Here is an 8,494-nt window from a genome sequence, read left to right as displayed (position 1 = left end):
CTAGCATTGACACGTCCAGAGCATGTGATACAACGGTGCACGTTATATAGTGTATCTTACAATACTTAGGCTAGCGTAACTCTGATGGTTTGCAGTGGCTCCAGTAGCCTTCACTTTATTTAAGCTTTCATAATCCAAATGCTTAGCAGTGTAAATATTGCCCCTGTGCAGCTATACACAGAGAGATGTATTTACTTATATAATGTGTGAGCTCTGTCATGGAGAAACAGAGAGTTTTTACTAGTGCCTGTCTGAGATGAGCGGGTTGCCTGCTGCAGCAACATGGAGGCAGGAGGCAGGCGGCCATGGGCCTGTCCCAGGAACTCTGCCGTGCCCAGAACTCTCCAGGACACTAAGCCTTCCTGCAGAGAGGGCAACATTGCAGAAGTAGAATTACACTTTACAGCACTTCAGCAGCTGGTATATACTGGGCTTTTGTAAAATATAAAGGAAGAAAACATTAGAACCCTTTTTCCACTGCTGGTACAGAAATATTCTAGGGTCTTCTCCTTTCCTCCATCCACTTGTATCCTTTCATTTTACTTCTCTGCCTTCCCTGTGTCAGGATAAACTTCCCTTTATTTCACAGGTGTGGCAAGCAGGACTGGGGAAATGATACAGGGAGAGATTTGGCACTTTTTCACCAGCTGGCAGGAAACATTGTGGAGTATTGCTGAAACATGAACAGGTGATTGAAGACTAGGGGGGGGGAAAAAAGGTATTTCCTTTTCCCCACATAGTTTGCAACTTATCTCAGGACTACAGAAATTATGTTGTCTTGTCTGATATGATGATAGTCCTGTTGTCATGTGTTATATGGCCATTTCTTCCAAGCAGCTTTGCACCTGTCACAAACACGCATTAGTTTTGCCTAAGAACACTAGGGGGGAAAAAAAAAGAAAGAAAAAAGTATTATCACTTCTACTTTGTGGTGAAGAAGATGAGGGTCTGTGATATAGCTATGCCATGTGGAAAATTTGCTGCAGCCAGAATATAGGTTCCCTTGTCAGATCTGAGTGTCTAGCTTAAGAATACTTCCTTTCTCATTACGTGACATCGTCATGAAGAAACTGATATTAAATGGTATAAAATCATCATTCTTGCATAATACCTTTCATCTCAGGATTTCAAAGCACTTTGCAATCATTAATGTGTACCTCTTAACCCAGTAATCACATGAGTAAGGTCTTCCTCACACAGAAGAAACAGTTCTAAATACTTTCACATCCTGTTGAAGACGAGAGGAGAAGAAGCCAAGTTCACCCGGACAGAACTGGGATTAAAACTCAGTACATCTGCTCTCTATAAGCATCTTTCTTCCTTTCAAATGCAGCTACAGATACAAAAGTCCAAATAAATATTGAGATACAAGTGGTTTTGGTGCATATCTGAAACCTGATGCTGCTTGGTTTAAATTTAGGATCTCCAGCTGACACAGGTCTATTCCGTTGCTTCGTAGAGGAAAAATTCTGTTATGTCATGCATTGAATCACAGCTGGTTTGTTTGTTTGTTTTACAAATGGCTTTTTTCACAAGATAGATTTTGTTCAATATGCATTACCAATTCTGGCATATTGGTCAGCAGTGTTTGGGACAAGAAGAATACTTAGCCAGATGAATAGTCTTCTCCCATGTGAATAACTGTAGTGACTTCTAATCTACTCAGTCACTCTATATAGTCAAAATATAGAAATAAAATCTATCAATGGGACAAGAACACAGCCTAACTCAGAAAAAAAGCTTTCGGAATATTAACTGCAAGTTACTGGCAGATTTAAATTCTTCATAAAAGAGAAAATAGTGCTGCAACTTTTCAAAATCAAACATTATTTGTCATGCTTTGTGTTCTGATTTTGCCCTCATTTTGGTTTAGGGTCATACTTGTTTGTTCTAGGGTGAATGGACTTAGGGCCAGTATAAACCTGGACTTACTGTCTGAGAGTCAAGGGTGTCAACTCTGTGAATAAAATTGTTTCTTCTGATTGATCTAACTCTGCCACAGAAATCCACAATATCAGGCTCTGATCCCTTGCATAGCTACTATGTATGATCCAGGGCGGCCTTTCACTATCTTTTTCTGCTAAATCTTGGCCATCTTCTGCTTGTTTCTCAGGACCAAAAAGCTGCCCATTTGATATTATTTATCTTTTTAAGGAGGAGGGTTGGCAACAATTCATTAGCAGAAAAAAAGTTGGCACTAAGGCCTTCTAAATATAACCACTTGCTGAATTTACTGATTTTATTTTTTTCTTTATACGGAATTACTTTTCAGCTACTGTATCCTTTTGGATTCAGGCTGTTGCGTTATTTTTGAATCTCCTCATTCGAGAACAGTATTTCAAGCATTTGAACATTTTCTTTTTACCATTTGTAGAAGACAGCTAGGCTTTGACCCTGTCACCACCCGAGACATTTTGAAACTTGCCCCCACCTTTATTTACTGCAGACTGGATTACTGTGATTCCTGCCAAACTTCCTGCCCAGACACTGCTATTAACCGGTTTTGTTAGAGTCAATATATTGAGAGCAGAACTTCATCATCTTTTCAAACTTTCATGTTATTCTATTATTGATTCTTTGCATTGTGTGATGAGATGTGTTGTTCTTGATTACCACTTTTAATTTGTCGTATATACAAAGTTATGTTTACAGCTTTGATTGTAGTCCAATAATTTGAAGGATATAGCTGCATATTTTTTGATCAAGTAGCATTTTTACCAAATTGTAGGATACAATGGACTAAAAATAGATCATGTACCAATGTTTAAACTGGGAAAAGGTATGGATCATGAACTTCAGAGTAGTTACTCTAAGACTGCTAGAGGCAAAATCAGACAAAATCTGAGCTGGGTTGCAATAAGAAAACAAATAATTGATGGTAGCATAATTAATACCAGTTGACATAGTTTTATGGGCAGTAGAGCTTGACAATGGACATGTAAGGTGTATTTGTAAGTGTGGCTAATAAACATACTTATGTTGATCTAATATATGATTCAATCATCCTAAGTACATTGGACATTCTTTTTTTTTAAAAAAAAAAAAAAAAGAGAAATGCAATATTAAATAGCTAGTTAATTGATAGGCTGAAAAAGTGGTTATAAGAGAAGATTAGTTAGCTTGAATTATTTCTGTTACTCCTAAGAATTTGTTCCTGCTCTGGTGAATTGCCATATTTTTATCATAGTCAACATGGAAAATGCTGATGACCAAGTCACTTATAAAACCTGGCCTGAATAACTTAATAAGGCACAATCACTTGAATAATATGTGTTTGAATATTAACAGCCAGTGCTTAAGGAGGAAGAGTCTAACAAAGGCTAATTTATTTGTTTAATCCAAGAGTTAGCATTTATCACAGCCCACAAGTAAAGGAAAGGTGACTGTCAGTTCTATAATCAAGCACAAGAAACACCCTAAATTTGGAAGCAGAAACTAGATACATTCAAGCCACAAATAACCTGCAGCAGCAGTTTTTTTTATTCTGAGGCAAGCTGGTTCTTGGTGCAATCTTCTTTGGTATGCAGAGGCTTCTTTAATACTTGAGCCTTTTTAATAAAGATTAAAATATTTCTAAAATGGGTACTATAATGCAAGCAGAAAGTATATGGTTGAAAATTAAAAGCCCATGTTAGATAGGAAGTTAAGTTAAATGATGATAAAGTTCCTTGGGTCTTAATCTATATATATAGCTTCCTTTGAATACTGTTTTCCTTCTGATTGGTAGTAACCTCTGCTATCAAGGGTTTATTCAACACATGTTGAAACAGTAGAAGACATACATGGCTCCATTCCCGTTTTCTATTTCCATGTACACATACAACAATTCACACAGAAGTTTATCAGAACCAGCGAAAGTAGTGAATGGGTTTAAAGTAAGCCAATACTTTGAGTTCTTTAATGTTCAGTTTCAGTAAAAAGTGTGACTTAAGATTATCCATTTACTTTGCATGACAATGGCATTATTGTCAGAGGAGGTGCTGCATCTGGGGGAGTAGTAACTCCTAGCCAACAGGACATAACTAAGTTTAGAAATCACTTCACCTATGCAATCTACAGCCTTACCTTTTTGTCATAGGTGAGCACTTCCTGAAAGAGCATTGAAGAATATCGTTAGAATTTGTTGTAAGAAATTAAGTTATTTCTCACCACCTAGATGCAGATCTGATCCTGCACCACTGAAGTCAGTGGAAGTAGGCTAAAGCTAAATGGGTGTTAGTCTTGTGAACTTGTACATGCAAAAATAAGCTCATGCCACGTCCCTTCAAGTTAGGAGACAGAGCTCCTGCTGGGGCTAGCGAGACCTTTTCAGGGCCAAGTTAGGGAAGAGGCTTTAATCTGACTTGTCACTTTGGGAAGTCTTCCCTCCTTCCTGAGTAAATCAGCAGCCTATGGTGACAAGTTTCCCAATTTACTACCTAAGTAAGAGCCTCTGAGTATGTGGTGTTGGTGCTTCTTTTGGAGCTATTTCTGGTATAATCGATGGATTCTTGCTTCTTGAGCATTTCTTAACCAAAGGCCAACTGGTACATTACTCCTTGGTGAGCGTTTGGTTTTACTGTTCTATCTGACAGGATATATATCTATAGCAGTTTGTTGTGTTTCTTAATTTGCCTTGTCTTGATGAAGTTTGCTTTTGTGACCTCCCTGGAAAGGTACACTGAATTACCTATGGATGGGATGTGATCAAGCTGAACCCTAGCTGGCTTGCTCTTTGCATCTGCTTCTGAACTAACCATATCAGAGTAGGGGGGAAGGTGGAAAAGAGAGACTAAGTAAGTTACCCACGACAGAAGAGGGTGAAGGAGTTGTTCAAGAACACAATACAAACAGGGGCCTTGGAAGTAATACTGGTGCCCAGTATTAGTTTACTTTTTGTTCCGTACTGTGTACATCTCATTTCACTCTATCTAATCTAACAACTGAATTTGCATAATGAATTTTTTTTAAATAAAAGGTATGCTGTTGAACTGTTTAATTATACTTTGGCTGACTTGCACATATTTTCAAATCCTTATTTCCTAACAACTTTAAAGGAGATGGAGTTTGCCAAGGTCTCTCTTTAATTATTTCACCCATGTTTACATTGGGAGTTTTCTTTTTAATCCAGTTTCCTCTCTCTTTCCCTCTTCATTCCTTCTTCTTTCCCTCTTTCCCCTCTGTTGCGGAACACAGCCCCAGGCATTCAGACGTAGTCAGTTGTCCAAATCTATTTTAAAACAAAATTTTAAATCAAAGTTTCTTGCAGCTATAGGGCGAGGGCCACACATACTTTCCCTGAGTCAGCAGGAAAACTTGCGATGACGTTGCAGACCCATCTCTTTTTTCCTCTCCCAGTAAATATATGCATAATGTAGAGCTATGAAAATGTTTATTTTTCAGGAGAAGTCAAGGATACCTTGTCCCTTATAGGACCAGTTAAAAGAACTTTGGCTCAGAAAAAAAGGGGAAGGTAGGCATATCTTACCTAAGAACCTTATTTTTTTTTTCCCGATTAACAGCAAAGACTTAGCAAAGCATGTCTAGATTTTGCAGTGTTGACAAATAGCTTCGTTATTACCATAATAATATCACTTGATATCAGGGGCAGAGAAATGTGGAACCTGAAATGCCATTCAGAGATGGGAGAAATCATGGCATTTTGCAGATATTGAGATATACAAAGCTTTTGTAAGCACTAGTTCATTGTTCACACCTTCTGCCAGTTTTCCATACTGAACCCACAGTAAGCCTGTAGTGATGTAGAATACTTTGGACAAAACTTGAAGTAGAAATAGATGTTAACACATTTGAAGCTGCATTTGTAGCTGAACACATTCCAGTATTTTGATTTTTTCCCTGGTGTTTCTATGGTCGTGATCCTTGTATGTTTTTCAGCTGCTTTTGAGTCTCTTTGCTGTACTGCTGGCTGTGAAAGTGAGAGAACAGCTTCTGCAGATGAAAGGCCAACAATGATAGCATTGGAATGTGACCTCGGACGTTTATCAGAATGACATTGTCTGTCAGACAATACAGCAGTCTTATTTTTCTGACCACTTTTGGCATGGAATCAGGTCAGTTCAGGATGGGGGCATATATTGCCATGCCATGCATATACCCATAAATGGCATATTAAGACTCTTAATATGAAGTTAGCTTAGTTAACGTGAAATAGGTTTCATTCCAAAAGCCCTCTCTTGCATGTAGATATTTAACATGTTCCTCTGTCACTTCCAACCTGTTTTAAAAGTATGATCGAAAGAAACCACAGGGATTAGAGAAAGACTGGTTATTCTCTCTGAAAAAAAAATTTTGAAATAAATATCAAATGAGGATAATTTTCTTGCTGTGCATCATGGGTATTATTCCGCTTAATAGACCAAGGTCTCATAAACTGTAAGTGATTATTCCTCCCTGCCTCAGATTTGTGAAGTACTAAAAAAATAACAGAAAAGAAACTGTTTTCTAAAAGATTTTGAATAAATGATGCTACTTGGGTGTAATGTCCATAGCTTCCTTCTCCCTGTCTGCAATTGAAAATAATGGAGGCAACTGTTTGGTGGATAGACTATGAGGGTGAAAGCTGCAACTAGGTGTAAAAATATGTCAGTTCCATTCTCAGCCTGGCCATTGGCTTGTACTCTGAGCATTAATATCCTTAAGCCACAACATCCACAGCTGCAAAACAGGGTAAGACTCAAAAGTACTCAGAATAAAAAACTGCCCTTTGTAATGCAAAATACTATTATTTCTATCGTACTATTTCTAGGGTGCTACAGATTTGAGATTTATTTGCAGATGTGTCCCTCAGGATATTCCAAAGGGTCAGGAATGTTTCTTTTGGGGTTTTGTTGGTGCATACAGATTAGGACAACACATACAGGTGGGCCTGTCTTTAAGCTAAATGGTCAAAATGCCAGAAATTTGGTGCTTTTACACCTGGACAAAAGGAAATACTTCTACTGCTCTTCGTTTACTGTGGACTGTGGGAGAAATTCTGTAGTTGTTTCCATGATGAATCATGCAGATAGTAGTTATGCAGTAGTTAATGTTTTACGCTAAAACTTTTGATAATACTTCTGCTCCTGAAAGGAGAATTGAGATTGCTTGTGCTCTGTATTCCAGTTCCATCTCTAATTTTTTTTGCAGATGAATATGCTGGATGATCTTTATGGATGAATATTTAAACAGCATTCGTTTTTGTGCATAGAAAATGTAATGACCTCTGATATTCTAGGCTGAAAAATTAGCAGTGAGTTAGTAAATAACAATTTGAAAACAACGTTGAAAATGACAATTCTAGCCAGTTCTGTTTTCGTGTTTCTGAGAGAGTTTCTTATGCAACCTGAAAAGATCAAGCATTTCTTCATAACAAGGCCCACCCCAGACCAAAGAAGAGCAGCAGGAGATTTATCCATATTTCAGATCTTGGTCATAAGCCTGTTTGCTTGCTTTTGAACTAAAATACTGTGGTAGAGTAATTACAGAAATAGAAAGCATTTCAGAGTGGATGAATGAGCAAAATATTCTTATTCTTGCTGAACAAGTGCCTAAGTGCTTCCACTGACAAGATGAACAATTTCTAACATATCCTTATCTAGGAAAAAAGAATCAGTTTAAACAGTAAATTGTCTCCTCAGTCAAGTTTTGAGCATGCTCATCATTTTCTCACTAGTTTTGAATCCTGTGTTTGGGAAGTGCCTGGACTGATTGGCTGAGTCATTTTCTGGTGATTAAGTGGTATGTCTGAGCAGGAAACACACTGCAAAAGGCTTAAGAGGGTTTATAAATAGAAAATGTTCTGAGGGAAAATTGTTATTCAGAAAGTGAATTCTATTGATACATGACTGCAAAGATGTTGTCTGTTGTACAAGACCAGTATTTTTTAATGGAAAAACTTATTTCTTTTTAAAAAAAATTAATTACTTAATACTATTTCTTCACATCTTTATCTTACTCAGATGAATGTGTAGGGACAGTAATCACTTTTAAACTGCAAAATAAATGGCCTTGATAGCTGTCCTTTTGTTTTCAGGGCCTATGCTTTTGATTCCTTTAAACTTACTCTTGTTAAACTGACAAAATCCTGATTTACTGTGCATTTCCTATGTGCTTTCTTTGTAATACAGTGTGTATATGTCCTATGTCATACATACAGAGGGAGCAAGGAATACATGCAGAAGCTAGGAATTCCTGCCTTAATACTGCTTCTGCCATTGTTAAATTAGTGAGTCACCTTAGACAAGTTTTCCTATAGTTTCCCTAGTTTTTCCTAGGACTGTGATTTATCTTCACTTTGTTCTTCTGGAAAGGTGGGATAACAGCTACTCCCCCATTTCAGAATGGTATTTTACCACATGCTGAATACAAAGCATAACAGGATACTGTACCATCCCCTTGAAGTCAATGACTTTGTCCACAGAACTAGAAAAGGTGTCTTTTTTCCCCACAGTTAGCAGCAATCTTAGGATCCCTATCTGGTTGTATTACAGTGTAACTTACTGACAAACTGCTC

Source organism: Pelecanus crispus, chromosome 6 (genome assembly GCF_030463565.1).
Source record: "Pelecanus crispus isolate bPelCri1 chromosome 6, bPelCri1.pri, whole genome shotgun sequence".
Taxonomy (NCBI): Eukaryota; Metazoa; Chordata; class Aves; order Pelecaniformes; family Pelecanidae; genus Pelecanus; species Pelecanus crispus.
Note: the sequence above shows the minus strand (reverse complement) of the source record.